General features: G+C 36.5%; 1 pseudogene; it reads right to left on the bottom strand.

Annotated features, from left to right (window-relative positions):
* LOC101039969 (large ribosomal subunit protein uL1 pseudogene) overlaps positions 1 to 18,759 on the bottom strand; it is an 84,643-nt pseudogene extending 65,884 nt beyond the window's left edge.
* Between the last annotated feature and the right edge of the window lie 783 nt (positions 18,760 to 19,542).

Below are 19,542 nucleotides of genomic sequence, written 5' to 3'. Positions count from 1 at the left end.
ATTTTTCTGCTCTAGGTGAGCATAGGAAACCAATAAACCATCAGACTTGAAAGGAATAATACGGACCTGGGTCTTTTCAGAATTCTCAAGTTTGGTTTGCTATCTCTCTAACCTTTGCCCATCCCTTGGGGAAGAGGGCAGATGGCATAGGAATAAGGTTACTGAGTCATTTGCCAGTTTTGCAGAAGAGAAAATTGGAGTCAAATAGGATTTGCTTTAAAGGGGAAAAATGTGGCTTTTAAAAATATATCTAAATTTGGATTGCAAATTTATATTGGCTACAGAAGTCTGGGAAATATATACAATCTAACAAACTCCTAGATGAAAATCATAGGTTACTTTTACATTACCACATACTCTTTTCAGTACTCCAAAATGCTTTCCCATACCTTAATAACTGTATTTTTTGCATTCTGCAACTTTCTTAAACTGTAATGAATATAAAGTTACTCTTAGGAGCTACGTGAAATGTACACATCATTTATGACATTTTCCTGGCCCTCTGGACAGGCCAATTTGTTTCTTCCTCTAAGCGCAATTCTACTTGGTATATCCAATTTATATAGATGGATGATAATATGCTGGAGTATTTCCACATTAAGTGTGATATTTTTAGAGCAGGACAGGCAATATCTTATAATTATTTTTTGAGCACCTACTAGGTACCAGGGACACAAAGCAATAAAGATACTTCACATGCTTTAAAATGTTACACAATCAGTGTGTGTTAGAGTAAGATATGTCTAAAGATAACAGCTAGTAAATCCTCTCTTTTTGTAGATGAGGAAACTGAGTCACAGAAAACTTCTATTGCTTAAAGCAGTGGTCCTCAAACTTTAGATTAAACAGAATACCTGGGGTGCTTGTAATACAAAGAGTTCTGCACCCTACCCCTAGTTTCTGATGCTATAGGCCTAGGGACTGAGGATTTGCATTTCATATTGCTGGCCAGGGACCACTAGCCAGAAATACCAGGCTAATGCCACACTGGATATTCAATGGCAAGAGTAGGATCCAACTTTCCTGAGTCTACTACACTGAGGTTGCTTTTGATCATTATTCATGACAACATTCTTTATTCATCACAATTACGTGACCATATATAAATAATAAAAATGCCATGAGAATTAATTGCTGGTTTTTAGAATTGCATTTACCAAATGAAAAATCCAAGGCAAAAATAGAAGAAAGAGTCTGCTCTTACCCCTTTTAGGGATATTCTTTGGATCAGAAGCAGCTGACCGGTTTGCTTCTCTGGGAATTATGGACAGACCTTCTTCTACTTCTCTTTGGCTACGTCCTACTGATATTAATTCAGCATCTTTTTCTTAGATTTTTCTCAAAGCCTTTGTAAAGCCCCCCAAGTTTCTCTCTCCTGACCTATTGTCTCAGAGATGGAGAGTGAGGCGTGGGCTTCTGACAGCTTTTTGTTCACCTTCTTCTGATGCACAGGATGTAGGAAAGCTATCTGTTTATTTCCTCCTATCTGGTGCTCTGGGAAAGAACAGCCGTCAGAAGCAAGCACGTTTCTACCATTTAAAGACAAACCAATACTAGTTTCATTTTCTATGTAGATCAGGACTGAATGCTAACATATGATTACTCCCTGCCAGGCCATAGAGCACAAGCTGGTATTTGATGGATCCAGGGAGTCAAAAAGCAATAATGTTTTAACACTTACATAAAACCACCTTTTGTTTAATAGGAACAAATAATGTTTCAATCACAGTAATGCCAACTCTCTGCACACAGAGCTGCAGCATCTAATGAGATGGGACCTCCATACGTGAGGCAGGTGCAATAGCATCAAGCACGCAACAGAGCAGCAGGAAAGAATCATTCTAATCCCGTACTACTAAGGAAAATTGCTGAAGAAAACACCATAGAATTCATGCTTTATGATTCATAAATAAATACATTGATAGTGTTCTGAAATTCAGGACAGGTGATACAAATTTTCAAAATAAAATTCCAGTAGTCATTCAGAGCTCCTCAAAGTAAAACTTAACTAGTTGGATCAAAATGTAAGAAACAAACAACGGAGAAAAGAAAACATTATAAAATCTTCCATCTCCAGGTTTCTACAATTTTTCCACACTCCCCACATGTCTAGTTCTCTCAAAAATTATGGAGCCAATGTGGTCATCGTTGGGGAGAGGGGTTTGTAGTCTTTTGTCTGTTTGACTTTTTGGTTTCTTTGAGACAGAGTCTCCCTCTATTGCCCAGGCTGGAGTGCAGTCACTGCAACCTCCATCTCCTTGATTCAAGCAGTTCTCCTACTTCAGCCTCTCAAGTAGCTGGGATTATAGGCACCCACCACCACCTCCTGCTAATTTTTTTTTTTTTTTTGTATTTTTAGTAAAGACAGAGTTTCACCATGTTGTCCAGCCTGGTCTTGAACTCCTGACCTCAGGTGATCCACCCGCCTTGGCCTCCCAAAGTGCTGGGATTACAGGCATGAGCCACTGCACCTGGGAATCTTTTTATTTTTATTCTATTTATGTATGCATTTTAGAGATGGCATTGTCTTACTTTCCCCAGCCCAGCCCAGCCCAACTTTGTCACCCAGGCGGGAGTGCAGTGACATGATCTCCATTCACTGTAACCTCCACCTCCTGGGTTCAAGCCAGTCTTCTGCCTCAGCCTCCTGAATAGCTGGGATTACAGGCACGTGCTACCACGCATGGCTAATTTTTGTATTTTTAGTAGAGATGGGGTTTCACCAAGTTGGCCAGGCTGGTCTTGAGCTTGTGATCCACCTGCCTCAGGCTCCCAAAGTGCTGGGATTACAGGCTCGAGCCACCACACCCTGCCCTATATATGGTTTTTAATGAGATAACAGAAGGTCCATGCTCACCAACATCTTTATTAGCCTTGGTGTTAAGAGTGTATGTTGCACCCTACCCTTGGTTGCTATAAAAGGCCAGGAGACAGGCATAAAATGATACCAGTAACAGAGGCGTCATATTAGGACGTAGTGTGGATTATGGCTTCACGGTTTGCTCTGTGAGCTTGGAGAGCCATTTACCTCCATTTATCAGTGAGAAAAAATGAAGCTTAGGGAGGTTAGAACTCTCTCTGTGTCCCTCAGAGATTTGGAATAAGAAAAAGTAGGATAAGAATATCTGAGCACTTAAAATTTTTAAAGAGGTATAGTTGATCACAGGTTAAAGTGGATGATTTTCTCTCTTTTCATAAAATACAGAGGAAGGCTTCAGTGTTACCTTTCCAAATCATTGATCCATTCTTTTGTTTGACCCCAAAGTATTATCACAGCAAATAGGCCATAATCGCTTGATTTGTTTAGATTTGCAAAATACTTTGATTCTCAGCCTTTCCCCAAATTGTAAAGTGGTCCAACTAGTAATTGAAGGAATATATTATTTATGCTGCTCTGAACATAAAATAGTGCTGACTATAAGAGCCATTTTTTTTCATATTATGATTGACCATTGGGAGTTTAGACTCCACAAAGAGAGTTAGATGTGTGTCCCGGGCAGGTTTTTCTTTACCTTATAGATTAAGCTTGGCTCAAGTGCTCTTTAAGTTTGATAAAATGATGATGCTTGAACCTGAGGATTGTGCTAACTGCTATGTTCACAAAAGACCACCTGATTCCTGTCCCTCATTAGCTTAGCCACTTGAGAAGGAACATCCAGGCTGCTCTTTTCTGAAGCCCATTCTGCCTGCTATTTCTCATACACCTAACAGATCTTCTCACAATAATTCTCATCTCAAATTCACCGCCTGTTATTGTCTCATTGTTTTAAACCGAAAATAAACACAGCCGCTAGCAAGGCTGTCTATACAATATGCTCTCCACTGCAAGCCTCCCACAGAGCAGATGAATGTTTGTATGTGAGAGTTCACTTTTCCATGGGGTGGTATGAATGATATCCGAAGCTATCACTGCTCCTGAATTTCTTCAGTTTGAACACTAATCCCCTCTTCTTCATGTTTATTTATTTTTATTTATTGAGATATAATTTTCTTATCATAAAATGCAGAGATCTGAATTGTTTGGTTTGATGATTTTGGCAACTCTATGTGCCCATGAAGTATACACCCTTCACATACTACACTGACAAGATGTGAAATATTTTCATCCTCACAGAAAGACCCTTTAAGCTCCCTTTTTAGTTAATTCACCGAATATTTGTCCTTCCCCATCTCTCCTTCCTACCAAGTCATTTGCCAGATACCTGTATTGCTAGCATTTTCTTCTGCCAGAGACAATCTCTCTCTGAGTTCACCATAGTTTCTTTTGCCTGTCTGTGGTCATTATATAAATAGATTCATGCAGTATGTTTGTGTTTGTGTTTGGTTTCTCAACATAACATTTTCAGAGATTCATTCATGTTGTGTGTATAAGAAGTTATGTTCCATTTTATTACTTAGCTGTATTTCATTCTATGATTATATAGCAATCTGTCAATCTGTTTCTTTATCAGTGGCCATTTCCATTGTTTACACTTGAAACTCAGGCTGCTATGAATAAAGTTGCCATAAATACTCATATACAGGATGTTCATGCACGAAACATATGTTTTCATTTCTTGTATTTACCTAGGAGTTCAACTTCTGGGTCATATGGTTATCTATTTGTGTATAAGAAGCTGCTGAACAATTTTCAAAAGTGATAGTGTGATATTACATTCACAGTAACAGTAAAAGCTGATGAGATTTCCTGTTTATTTCATGTTTTAGCCAAAATTAGTTACTAACACTCTCTTTGATTGTAGTCATTCAAATGTATGAAATTGTTTTTTATTGTTGCATTAGTTTGTATTTCCCTGATGATTAATTATCTTGAGCACTTGTTCATGTTCTCATCTGTTTATTAATAATAAACTATGTATTTATTATTATTTTAGAAATACAGGAAATATTCGTATATTTCTTTATTGAAGTACCTAAGATTGTTGCCCATTTTAAATTGAGTTATGTGTCTTTTCTTGGTTAATTTGTAGGAGTTATTTACATATTCTGATACAAGTCATTTATCAGATATGTGTATTGCCAGAAATTTATTCCATTCTGTAGTTGTCCGATTCATTTTCTCAACAGTGTCTTTTGGTGAGCGGAAATTCTTAATTTTAGAGAAGTCCAACTTATTATTATTTTTTTCTTTTGTGTTAGTATTTTGTGATTCAGCAAAATAATATTTGTCCAGCATAAGGTCACAAAGGTATTCTCCTTTGTTTTCTTCTAGAATATTTGTGGTTCTAGCTTTTATGGGTAGGTCTCTGGTCCATTGAAAATTAACTTTATGAGTAAAATAACTTCTAAGTCCTTTGTTTTATATATGAATATACTAGTGTTCTAGAACTACATATTTGTTGAACAAACGATCTTGTCCCCACTGAACTGATTCGGTACTTTTGCTGGGACCCACTGATAATGTACATGGGCCTATCTAGAATCTCCACTGTCTTCCTTCGATTGCTATTTTAAATGTAAGTAGACAAAAATCATCAAATTATGCTATTTCCACACTGTTTTGATTATGTTTGCTTCATTGTTAGTTGTGGACTTGGGTAGTAAAAATACTCCACCTCTATTTCTTTTTTTCAAAATTATACAGGTTAATCTAGAATTTTGATTAGAATTGCACTGAACCTAAATATCATTTTGAGGAGAATTAATGTCTTAGCGTATTAAGTTTTCTAATACACAAAACAATACTTTTCTTACTTACATAAGACCTTGTTTTTCTCTTGTAACAAGGTTTGACAGTGTTCAGTGTAGACATAATAGGCATTTTATTGTATTTATTTTAAGATATTTAATATTCTTTGATTACATTACAAATTATATTTTTTTCTTAACTTCATTTCTAATTGTCTTGCCATTACACAGAAACACAATTTTATTTAACAATTCTTTTATGTCCTATTTACTTGCTCAATTTTCTAATAAGTGCCAGGAAATGTTTTTATAATTAAATTCCACAATGTTTTGCATGTACACAACAATTCTGTATAAGAGTAAAGATAATTTCACTTAATTTTCAATCTTTTTGACATTTATTTCTTGTCTTATTGCACTGGCTAAGAACTGCAGTACAATGAATATTAAATAGAAGTAGAGTGGGCATCATTATCAGGTTCTCTATCTTAAAGAATGTTGATTGTTTCACCATTTATTATGATATTAACCATAAACATTTCTGAGGTACACCTTTTAAGTTTAAAAATATTTTCTTCTATTTTTAGTTGGCTGAGAGTTTTTGTCATGAGTGGTAATTGAGTTTAGTCAAATGTATTTTTTTCTGCATCATTTCTGAAAATCACATTCTCCTTTATTCTTTTAGTGTGGTGATTTACACTGATTGATTTTCAAATATTAAACCAAATAAGCATTCCTGGTATAAATTTCACTGATCACGATGTATTAGCTTTTCATGAATTGCTGGATTTTATTTTTTTTCTCATTTAATGAGGAATGTTAATCTGCAATGTTTTCTTTTAATGGTATTAGAGTTATATATGGCTTATCAAATGAATCAGGAACTACATCTTCAATATCACTTGTTAATTTCTTTAGTTGATATCATGTTAAGATTTTTACTTTATTTTGTTTTAGATTTGGTTAAGTTTTCTAAAATGTTTGTTCATTTTACTTGTCAAATTTATTTACATAAAATTGTTTAAAGCATCTTCATGTGTTTCACAATTATTGTGTAATATACCTTCTTTTGTTCCCGATGTATTTACTTTATATTTTCTCTATTTTTCATTGATCAGTCATATTGGAGTTTATTAATATTATAAATCTGTTCAAAGAATCAATTTTTTACTTTGTTATTTTTCTCTATTGTCTGTATGTTTTATTTCAATGACTTCTACTCACATTATTTTCATTTATACTGTGATTTTAATTCGTTGTTTCTTTATCTTTTTTTTTTTTTTTTTTTTTTTTTTTTTTTGAGGAGGAAGCATGGTTGGAATAAAAGAGAAAACATAGGGGAAAGACTTCATGACATTGATCTGGGCAGTGATTTTTTGGCTATCACCCCAAAAGCACAGGCAACAAAAGCAAAAATAGACAAATAGGATTATATCAAATTTAAAAGCTCCTGACTAACAAATTGAGCAATCAACAGAGTAAAGACACAACCTTCAAAATGGGAGAAAATATTTACAAACCATATATCTGACAGAGGTTAATATTTCAATGATTTATACCTTTCTTCTTTTCTAATATATACAGTTAAATTACATATTTTCTTCCAAGGGCTACTTCAGCTATTTTTCTGTGAATTTGGATATGTTGTGCTATCATTTTTATTCCATTCAAAACTTGATTTTTAATTTATGCATTAGAAGTATTTTGATTAACTTCCAAGTATTTGGAATTTTTTACATACTTTATGGTATTGATTTCAAATTTAATTTTATTGTCACCTGAGAGCATTCTCTGTATGATAATTAATCTTTGAAAAATATTGAGACTTTTTTATTTTTAGCTCTTTTACATCATATGCTTTGTTATGGTTCCAGAGCCACTAAAAACAATGATTATTCTGATGTCAATGGGTTGGGTCTTCTATAAATATCAATTAGATCTAATTGACATTGTTCAAATTCTCTATTTTTACTTACATTTTTATGTGTCTATTTGTCTTGTTCATTCATTTGTTTTTGAGACAGGGTCTTACTCTGTTGCCCAGGCTGAAGTATAGTGGCACAATCCTGGCTCACTGCAACCTCAACCTCTTGGGCTCAAACTGTCCTCCCACTTCAACCTCCAAAGCAGCTGTGACTACAGGCATGCACCACCATGTCCGGCTGTTTTGTATTTTGTTGTTGTTGTTGTTGAGAGGGGTTTCACCATGTTGTCCAGACTGGACTTGAGCTCCTGGGCTCAAGAAATCTGCCTGCCTTGGCATCCCAAAGTGCTAGGATTGCATACAGGTGTGAGCCACCATGCCTAGCCTCTACTTATTTTATCGATTACAGAGTCATATTAAGATCTCTTTGTAAAATTTTGAATTTGCTTATCTTTCTCTTTACCTTCATCAGTTTTGATTTCTATTTTAAAAACGTGCATAATAATTATGATTTCTATGTCTTCTTGATGATATTCCCTTTTATCATTATGGAATGCCTCTCTTTATCTCTGGTAGTATTTTCTGTCTTGATGAGTTGTTAAGCTTAGTACATTCATTGTGAATATTTTTTCACTCTGTTATTTTCTATCTGCCTGTGTCTTCATATTTAAAGCATGCTTACTATAGATAGCATAAAATTGGGCATTACTTTTTTGGTTCAGTCTGTCAATCTCTGACTTTTAATTGGAGCTACTATGACCTTAATATGAATGTAATTTTTGAAACAGTTAAAATTATCTGCCATCTTCATATTTGTTTTAAATTTTTTCCATCTGTTCTTTGTCTATGACATCTTTCCTTTCACGTTTTTAGTGAAACAAATCCCATTTTATTTGTTTTATTTATCCATTTTCATGGATATATTCATTATTCCATTTTATCTCTTCTGTAGAATAATCTTCTCAGCCATTTTTTATCCTATATATAATGTTTATACATATGCAAACAATATTATATGTTATTATTTTCACTTCAAACAGTCACTGGCTTTTTAAAGAAATTTGAGAATGTAAATATAAGTATTTATTAGGTTGGTGCAGAAGTAATTAGTTTTATCATTACTTTTAATGGCAAAACCCCAATTACTTTTGCACCAACCTATGTATGTATGTATATATGTATTTATTTATTTATCTAAGATATCTATCTCTACATAGATACCTCTCTTATTTGTGTAAGTATAGATAAATAGATAGTGATAATGGTAGAGAGAATAAGAATATGCCTTCTATTTACTGGTTCTCTTCACTACTTCCTACAGATCAGACTTCCATCTGTTATTATTTCTGTGGACCTAAAGATCTTATTTTAGCATTTCTGGTAGTACAGGTCTAATCTGTCAGTGATTGTCATTTGAATATGTTTTCATTTTTAAGAGATGCTTTTCACTGGATACAGAATTTTGGGTTAGAATTGTTTTTAGCACTTTGGAGATGTCATTTATTTTTCTTCTGTTCTCTACTACGTCTGAAAAAGAAACAAGATTCAATTCTATCATGTTCCCTATGTGTAATATGTCCTTTCTGTCTTACTGCCATTTTTCAAGTTTCTTTTTATCTTTGGTTTTCTGCAGTTTGACTATGATGTGCCAAGGTGTCTTTTTCTTTGTACTTGTTCTATTTCATTCACTTATCTTAATTTGTATATTTATTCCTTTCAATACTGTCAGAAATTGTCAACTGTTACCTTTTTAAATATTGCTGTTGCTCCATTTTTTCTTTTCTCTTTCTAATGCAACAAACATATGTAAATTAGACCATTTAATATCATCCCACTGATGTCAGATGCTCTATTTTGTTTTATTCTTTTTTCTTTTTATGTATTAGTTTATTTAATTTCCACTGACCTTTCCTTAAGTTAATTATTTCCTCTGCTGTGTTCAGTGTACTTTAAGCACATGAGGAGACATTGCCATTTTGTTTTCAATTACAGCATTTTTATTTTCTTCCTTTTAAGAGTTTACATTTTTTATGGCATTTTCTACTCATTCACACGTATCGTCTACCTTTCCCAATATTTGAGTCTATTCTGAGTCTGCATCTATTAATCGTATTTTCTTTTAGCTATGGCAAACATTTTCTCATTAATTTACTTAATTTTTAATTTTTCATTATATTACTTTTTTTTGGGTAAGATAACTATCTAACTATCTATCTACCTATCTATCTGTAGTTGAATTAAGTAGTATTACTTTTTAATAAAGATCAACTTCTTTCTTCTGTCAGTCCACTAGTGTCAATATATCTAATAGCAGAACTCAATTTTGAGTTTGGGCCAGGCACAGTGGCTCATGCCTGTAATTCCAGCACTTTGGGAGGCTGAGATGGGCCTATCACCTGCAGTCAGGAGTTCTAGACCAGACTGGCCAACATGGTGAAACACCATCTCCATGAAAAATACAAAAATTAGCCAGGTGTAGTGGCGCATGCCTGTAATCCCAGCTCCTCAGGAGACTGAGGTGGGAGAATTGCTTGAACACAGGAGGCAGAGGTTGCGGTGAGCTGAGATTGCACATTGCACTCCAGTCTGGGCAACAAGAGTGAGACTCCATCGAAAGAAGGAAGGAAGGAAGGAAGTGAGGGAGGACGGGAGGGAGGGAGGTGGGAGAAAAAGAAAGAAAGAAAGAAGGAAGGAAAGAAAGAAAGAAAGAAGGAAGGAAAGAAACAGTGAGTTAGTTTGTGGCAGTTTTTTTTAGACTCAATTGGCCAATGCTCCAAACATTTTAAGAGTAGGACTAGGACCTTCCTCTTAGCAAGGATGTGAGCCTTTCTTGTAGTACAGGTCTACTAGAGACAGATCTGTCGATGATTGTCATTTGTATATGTTTTTATTTCTAAATGATATTTTCACTGGATATGAAATTTGGGTTAGAATTTTTTTTTAGCACTTTATTGATGGGAAATCACTTGTTTTAGAGCCTAGTTGCAAACTTTTTGAGTTGCTGGGGAATTCTCATTGCTTTCAAATCCTGCCCTTGGCTTTTTGCACCTAAGAGAGTTTCTATTCACTGCCCTGCACCCAGCTTTTGCCAGGTTGCTGCAAGATTTTCAATAAAGGCCTGAAGTACCAATGAGGAATTTCTTTCAGCTCTCCTGCCACGACCTCAACCTCAGCATTTCACCCCTGTGCACTCACTGAAAGCCTAAATAAAATTGATTCATAGATACAGGTTTTACCTGGGGTTCTGCAGGATTCAATCTATTACACTAACCACTCATAGATGTTTTTCCTGTGGCTCACCTTCTTTCTGCTGCTCCTCTAGGTATAAAACTATCAGTAAATGGTCTCTTTTCCTAGGAAGAAAATTATCTCTGCAATTTGGCTCATTTGGGTATTTTTGCATCTATAACATTCTTATGAGTTTCAATAATCTATGATTTTTGTAGCTTGTCTGGTTCATAGTACATTTTTCTATGATTTTTTCTCATCCTATAGGTAAACAGAAGTCTGAGATTCAGTTCTTGTTTAAGAAATACTAAGGCGTTCTTTTTCTTTTATCAGCTGAGTTTAGTTATATTTACTTAGATGAATGCATGTCTATCTTATAAGGGCATTTTACAAAATTGCAAATGTATTTTATGACCTTGAATGTATACACACGGCTAAGTAAACACAGTCAAGACAATCTATAAAGGTGTTAATTAAAAAGAAAAAAAAATCTTGGCTATGGTATCTTAAAAATTTAAGAAAAGAGGTATTATATGTGACTGAGTGGTTGTTTTAGTGCCACAGGCTAAATTTTAAAAAACAGTAGTCAGAATTCTGTGAGTCAATGCTAACATTAAACTTAGATGGCATGGTGCAGTGCTGCCAGGTTATCCATCTCCAGAGTGCTCTGGGGCTTCTCGTGAAGTCATTTCAAGTCTTGTCCTCCCTTTCATAATTCCTATGAGGTTAGAAGTGAGAGGACATTATTATTCCCTATTTGCTGCTGAGAAACAAGGTGAAGTCACAACAGTGCCAGGTGGTTTTGCCTAAATCATAGAGCAGTCAGTCCATCAGCAGAAGGAAGAATTCACAGGAGTGCTACTAGCCTGTCCTTGTCCTTCTCCTGGTCAGTTGGCACCTAATCCCTACATGACAAAATTGCCTATCTCGTTTTAAATGTCTCTTGAGACAGCAATGGCCCCTGTGGTATTTAATAACCTTTAGATCAAGGATATTTGTTACATCTGACTGAACTCTGACACTCTTTCTATGGCCTCAAGATCATCAAGCTTAAGGACCAGACTTAAATGAAAATAAATTGTCAGCCTTATACATTTTTAGATACCGACTAATGGTAACCATACATCTAAGAGTTGTCTTTTCTCTTATGCTCAGATACCCCTATAATTGAAACTCATTAATGTTTATGTGAAATAGTCCTTACAGAAACCACAGATTGGCTCTACTTTATAAAAGCAATATCTACTTTTAATTAAACATTTTTGCTAAATCCTTCACATATGATGACAGAAAAACCAAAGAGATTTATTCATAGCCAATATAAATGCCCATGACCCAAGGGAAACACAGTCTCAAGAGGTCCTGAGAAGGTGTGCCCAACGTGTTCTGTTAGCAGTTTGGTTTTATACATTTCAGGGTGACAGACATTGTAGGTAAAATCATAAATCAATACATGTAAAATATACATTGGTTTGACCCCAAAAGGCAGAGCAATTTGAAGCGGAAGCTTACAAGTCATAGACGGAGTTTAGGGATTCTTCAGCTGACAATTTGTTGAAAGAGTTAAGCTTTTGTCTAAAGCACAAAGGAATGCTTAAGATAAGGGGTGAAAGAGTTAAGCTTTGTCTAAAGCACAAAGGAATGCTTAAGATAAGGGGATCTGTTATCTGTCACCTAATGTCATGCCAGAGTCAGGTTGAAAAGAAAGCCACAACATACTGGGTTAGAGAAGACCTGTTTAAGGATATTTTATGATTTGTCAGGCATGACTCCTTAGGTTTCTTAGAAAGGAATTTGAGCAAGAAAAATAAAAGGTCAGAGTTAAGTCCTCACATTTATTATCTCATTTAATTTTTATGAAAATGACATACAATATTATTTGCTTTAATTTTCACAAAAATATATAAGGTTAAAGCAGAGATATAGAAGGCCATGTCTACACAATTCGTGCACAGTAGAACTGGCATATGAAGGCAAGTATAAATAATTTCATTGCTTTTGTTTTTTTCTGTTCTTATAATCACTTTCTGTTTCTACAATTTATCAAACCAAATTTAGGAACAGTTTTCTATAAGACGAAATAACTTATTAGGGAGTTTCTTTAAATCACAAATACCCCTGATGCATGTAGAACTTGATTTAATTATACATATTAGATTTGCACATCTTTTTGGGGGAAAATGTACTGTGTAGTGTGCAACTACACTCTTAATTGTCATCCCTGGTTTAATCCTTATTTTGAGTAAGAGAAGCCATCTTTGAAAGACAGATGACTTTTATCTCCATAGGGGATACAAAAGAGGCAAGTAGTTTTATATTTTGAAATTGTGAGATTTTACAAAATAAGGAATTTTGAGTTTGTCTTGAGAAATCAGAGGAATGGGCAACACTGCCTTGCATTCCTACGTGGCACATTGCAACAAAAGCCTTCAGAAAGGGCATAGCAGCACTGTTTACAATAGCAAAGACCTGGAACCAACCCAAATGCTCATCGATGATAGACTGGATAGGGAAAATGTGGTATATATACACCATGGAATATTACGCAGCCATCAAAAACGATGAGTTCGTGTCCTTTGTAGGGACATGGATGAACCTGGAAACCATCATTCTCAGCAAACTGACACAAGAACAGAAAATCAAACACCACATGTTCTCACTCATAGGTGGGTGTTGAACGATAAGAACACATGAACACAGGGAGGGGAGCACTACATACTGGGGTCCATTGGGGGGAAATGAGGGAGGGACGGCGGAGTGGGGAGGTGGGAAGAGATAGCATGGGGAGAAATGACAGATACAGGTGAGGGGAAGGAAGGCAGCAAACCACACTGCCATGTGTGTACCTATGCAACAATCTTGCATGTTCTTCACATGTATCCCAAAACCTAAAATGCAATAATTAAAAAAAAAAAAAGAAAAAAAAAAAAAAAAGAAAGGGCATACATTTACCAGTGCTCCAGAATTCTCATGGGTCCCTATTGCTTTCTTCTCTGCATTAATTGTTTTGTTCTGAATGCATTGAATTTAGCATTTCTTTTTTTTTCTTTTTGAGATGGAGTCTTATTCTGTCACCCCGGCTGGAGTGCAGTGGCGTAATCTCAGCTCGCTGCAACCTCTGCCTCCTAGGTTCAATAAATTCTCCTGCCTCAACCTCCCAGGCAGCTGAGATTAGAGGCTCACGGCACCACTCTAGGCTAATTTTTTTAAAAATTAGAGATGGGGTTTCACTGTGTTGGCCAGGCTGGTCTTGAACTCCTGACTTCAAGTGATCTGCCCACTTTGGCCTCCCAAAATACTGAGATAACAGACATGAGCTACCAGGCCCAGCCAACCATTTCTATTTTAACGTAAGTATGCATTGCTTTAACAAAAGAGCTGAAGTGCTAGCAATGAGCTAAGAAATAAGTAGAGTTTTCACGAAAAAGTGGGCACGACTCTCATTTCTAAAGGCAATTACCAATAACCATCTACAGAAGCACTGTTATGGTTGTTTTGTTACGCATTCTGTTGTTCTCAGATTTCGGAATACATGGTTGCCCTGTAACTTCAGCCCTCAGATGTATTCTAGAAAAGTTGTGATTTGGTAGTTTATCTGGCTTTTTCTCAAAACTGACTTTCAACTTTTTGCATTCTATATGGAAGAACTTAGACTTTTAAAAAATGTATATGAACATTATTAACCTCACTATATCAGGTATGGAAAAAAGTAGTGACAATATTCAAAAGCATAGTAAGAAAAAGCATGAAGATGGAAACATACAAGAAAATTACAAAAGTTTGCAAATCCACTATGTATGTATACACACACACAGAAACACACACACACAAACACTATACATATATATGTGTGTGTATGTATAGATGTATATCATGTGTGCATTCACATTTAAATTTTAAGTAAATTTAAAAATTTTTAAAAATCCACATTATTTTTGAAGTTGTATATGCTTCAGTTGTACATAAGTTCTGGTGTGGATTTATAAGCAAATATACATGGGAAAAGCCTAACAAATTTTCACCTAGTCACTGAAAGGCCCTCCTTTAGTTAGTTATTACCAGAGTACAGAAACAAGGCAGAGAATAGTGACTTGGTTAGAGAGGCAGCAGAAAATCAAACAAGGCAAAGCCTTATATCACAACCATTGTTTCTGTCTTAGCCTTCAGGTGATGAGGCACCATTTATAGCTATGAGTAGAAAATTGACCTGATAAAAATTATGTTAGAAAATTATTTCCATCACAAGTCATTTCAGAAGAAATCTACATGGAAGATAATAAAAGTGGGAACAAACAAGAAGCTATTACAAACAATGAAGGTCTTGACGGGCACAGTGGCTCATGCCTGTAATCACGGCACTTTGGGAGGCCTAGGCAGGCAGATCACCTGAGGTCAGGAGTTTGAGATCAGCCTGGCCAACATGGAGAAACCACATCTCTACTAAAAATACAAAAACATTAGCCAGGCATGGTGGCACACACGTGTAGTCGCAGCTAAACAGGAGGCTACGGCAGGAGGACTGTTTGAACCCAGGAGGTGGAGGTTGCAGTGAGCCGAAATTGCGTCACTGCATTCCAGCCTGGGCGACAGAGCAAGACTCCATCTAAAAAAAAAAAAAAAAAATGGTTAGGAGCTGTTGTCAACCAGATTGGTGATATAGTTGAATAGTTGAATAGAGGGCTGGGAGACGGGGAAAATTTGTAAGGAATCCCAATCTGAATGGAGAGTATTGGCTTTTTTTTTTTTTAGATGGAGTCTTGCTCTGTCGCCCAGGCTGGAATGCAATGGTGAGATCACAGCTCACTACATCCTCAAACTCCTGGCCTCAAAGAATCCTTCAGCCTTAGCCTCCCAAGTAGCTGGGACTATTGGCACATGCTGAAGAGGCATCATTCATCTGGGATAAATACCTGAGATTCATTGTCTGACAGCCTTGGAAAATTAGGCTGCAGACACACCAGAGTGAGGTTAAGAGTGGAAGTTGAAAAGGTGAAAGAAAGAGACAAGCTCTAGCTACAGAGAGGGGTCCCAGAAAAATGGGTTGCCATTCTGTGGTGAAATGCAGTGGGTTTTATAGATGAGCTTGAGGAGGCAGTGAATGATTTACATAGGGCACGGAAGATTGGTTGGACCAGGTGTGCCATTTACATAGGGCATGAAAAACTGGTTAGGGCTAGGTGTGCCGTTTGCATAGGGTGCAAATTTTTGGTAGGCCCCACCCTAATCTTTTATTATGTAGATGGGTTCACTGCCTGGTTGGTGCCATGTTGCCTTTTTCTTTACTGTACATGCTGTGACAAAGAAAAGATGAAGCCTCCATGTTGAACATAACTGGCCCTCATGTAGCCCATTTCTATTGGCACAGCTGCCTGAATTCACCCGTGCAAGCTTCCAGCTTACTTATCTATGTCTGCAGCTCAATTTTTCAGGCTGCTCCTTGTTAGAAAAGAAACGATTTTGGAGCTGCTTTTTGTTAAAGGGGAAATTCTGCCGAGGACTCCTGTTGAGCTTACTATCTGCCTAAATAATATCTTTCCATCTTCTGTATCAGTGGCACCACACCTGGCTAATTTTTAAATACTGTTTTTGTAGAAACTCACTCTGTTGGTCAGGCTGGTCTTGAATTCCTGGTCTCAAGCCATCCTCTTGCCTCGGCCTCCCAAAGTGTTGGGATTACAGGCATGAGCCACCATGCCTGGCTGAGTATTGGCATTTTCAATGAGAAACTGAACTTAGGTGGAAGAGAATGTTGCAATGCTTTCTACACATCCGGGAAACTAAGAAACTATTTAAAATTAAAGGTGGTACATTTTCGCAATCAGATTTTTTTCTCTCAGCTTATTTGGGGGATACACAATATGTCATGTTTTTCTGTGTATGCATTTCTTTCCCATCCTGCCGAGAAGTAACCTACATGATGGACTCTCAAGAAATAGTTATTAATCAAATTCTCCCCTTTTCCATCCTTCAGCTGCCAGAGCTAGGATTAAGCCTCCTTATGGAAAGGATAATTAATATTCCATAGTACCTTTCACCAGAGGCTATCATATGTAATGACAAGCAAATATTTTTGTTCTTTTTCAAACTGGAAGTCAATCAACATTACCCATTTTCCCATTACCAGGTATAAATGGTTCATCATATGTTTATGCCGACGACTTTATTGCACCGAGGAAGGTTTCAGTGTCGCTGATCTTCTCCCCTTGACTGTTGACAAAATTAACAAGTAGGATAGACAAAGTGTGAAATAAAATGTAGTCTTTTTCCCAGTGCCTTACTAAACGATGATATTATTTTACAAAACCTAAGTTAATGTTGAATTTTATAGCTTAAAAATAATTTCATAGACATGATTTTATATAGGACGCAGCATAGCCATACTTATCTATATGAGAAAACTGAAAATAAGCAATCAGAACTGCAAAGTAATCTGCCTAAGTTAACTTGCTAGTTAGCAGTCAAATAAAAATTAGAGATTCAGATCTTCTGACTCATCCTGACATTTTACTCTAGAGGTCCCTGACACACACAGAGGACACTGTAGCCTCACCCTGATGCTGGGCATTTATTCAATGTCTTTGTTCCTAATGACAGCTGAGAGACTGATAGAAATTCTGTTTAGGTGTTGAGCTCCCATCCAAGTTCTCTGGACACATGTAGAAAGTCAGGCTTGTAAGCTCTTTTTCTTACTTTAAATAGTCTAAGGCTGAAATCACCTTTGCAAAAATTATAACAATGTCACCATTATGGCTGTAGGAAAGATCTGATCTAACCAACACCCCTCTTGCCTTTAGCCTTCAAACTGCCTTTAACTATTTTTAGGCTTATGCCAAACTAACTTTGGGAGACATTTACTTTATAGTTCAAATGAAAATAGCTCTTCCCCAAACTCAGCCACCTTTGTTAATCTAATGGGAGACTATTAGACTAGGAGGACACAGAAGCCTGAATTCTGCTGAAGGGTAGACATAAACAATTGCCAGCCGTTATTCAGACATCACAAGACATGCAACTTTCCCAATCACTCCTGTTGATAGCGTCACTATTATGGAACCTAAGATTGGACTTTTGGGATGTCTTTTCCATGTCTGACACTGATGGCTCCACCAGGACAACCAGAAGTGACTGAGCAAGCAAGAAGACCATTTCCCACATTTCTCTGATAGTAATCCCAGCCAATCAGCAGCACCATTGCCACTCCTACCCCTTCCCCGAAACTACCTTTTAAAAATCCCTAACCTTGAAGCTTTCGGAGACATTGATTGGAGTAATAACTCCATCTCCCATGTGGCATGGCTGGCATCCTGTCAATTAAGCTCTTTCTTTACCACAATGCCATGGTCTTGTGAATTGCTTTTGCCTGTACAGTGAACAGGAAGGACCTGTCAGGTGGTTACAATGCCATGAGGTACAGGCCAACTAAATCTCAGATTTCTTGTTTCAATTGAAAGTTTATCAATCCCAAGTGGTAATGCTGATCACTTTGTTCAGATTTCTTTGGCAGTTGCACATCTCAGACACCTAAAATACGGCAATTCGACGTATTTAACAAACCCATTTTACTTTCTAAACTGCAATCTTTCAGAATATAGAGTTTATAATACAGGTTGGGTAAGAATAGAAATGCTCAGATCTATATTATTATCTGATGCCATATTAGCCTTGCAGAACTTCAGTTGCTGTTTATCTGCATGTAACTCATTTAATGTTTAATAAATATTATTGAGCTTCTTCTATGTGCTAGCTACTATAAGCATTTAAAACTGGATTAAAATTCTTCTTTTATACTAATATTGGTGATTTCAAACATAATGTGTGTAAAGTCCATTACCCTGTGCCATAGCTTGCTGGCTGACTTCGAAGATGAGCTCTAGGACCTGTTCTTTACCAGGCCCCTCTCCAGATAAGTCAGCTGAACAGCTGTGGACATCGCAGAGCCTGGGACACTGCAGAAAGGCTTCCTGGTGGTGCTGGTGCATCTTGCGTGAGTCACCAGAGGCAGAGGCCATGGGCAGGCTGATTAGAACTGAGACAGCTCTGTTTACATATAAATATTCTGCTAATCAGTGATGACAAGAGAGGAAACATAGGCAAATGTCAGTTAAATGGAGTATGAAGTTTTTAAAAAAGTACATTTGGTAGTGCTTGCCAGAGTGTGGCAGTGGTTCTTTAATTATACAGAAAGAGATCATTAGAAATGAATTGGCCTCAGGCTGAGTTAAAGGGAGTAGTTTTTTAACAGGTTGTCAGAGGACGTCTCTGAAAGTAAGACTTATTTTTCATTGCTTCTAAAAATGATAGCACTTACATAGGTATCTATATTTCTCACTATGTGTTCGTGTGTGTGTGTGTAGGGAGGAGGGATATTTTTTGATTAACTACAAAGAAAATATCTTTTAAATAGATTAATTATGGGCTCAGTCTCAGGTTTGCCTTTTTTTTTTTTTTTTTTTTTTTGAGACAGGGTCTTGCTCTGTCACCCAGACTGGATTGCAGTAGCGTAATCAAAGCTCACTGCAGCCTCAACTTTCCAGCTCTACTGATCCTCCCACCTTAACCTCCCTAATAGCTAGGACTACAGGCACCTGCCACCAGGCCTAGCTAATTTTTAAATTTTTATTTATATTTTAGACACAAGGTCTCTCTATGTTGCCCAGGGAGGTCTCAAACTCTGCTCTCAAGAGATCCTTACCTCCTATCCTCCCAAAGCACTGTGATTACAGGCATGACTGTGTCCACTGTGATAACAAGTATATTATAGG

Source organism: Saimiri boliviensis, chromosome 13 (assembly GCF_048565385.1).
Source record: "Saimiri boliviensis isolate mSaiBol1 chromosome 13, mSaiBol1.pri, whole genome shotgun sequence".
Classification (NCBI taxonomy): domain Eukaryota; kingdom Metazoa; phylum Chordata; class Mammalia; order Primates; family Cebidae; genus Saimiri; species Saimiri boliviensis.
Note: the sequence above shows the minus strand (reverse complement) of the source record. Positions and strands in the feature narration are given on the sequence as shown.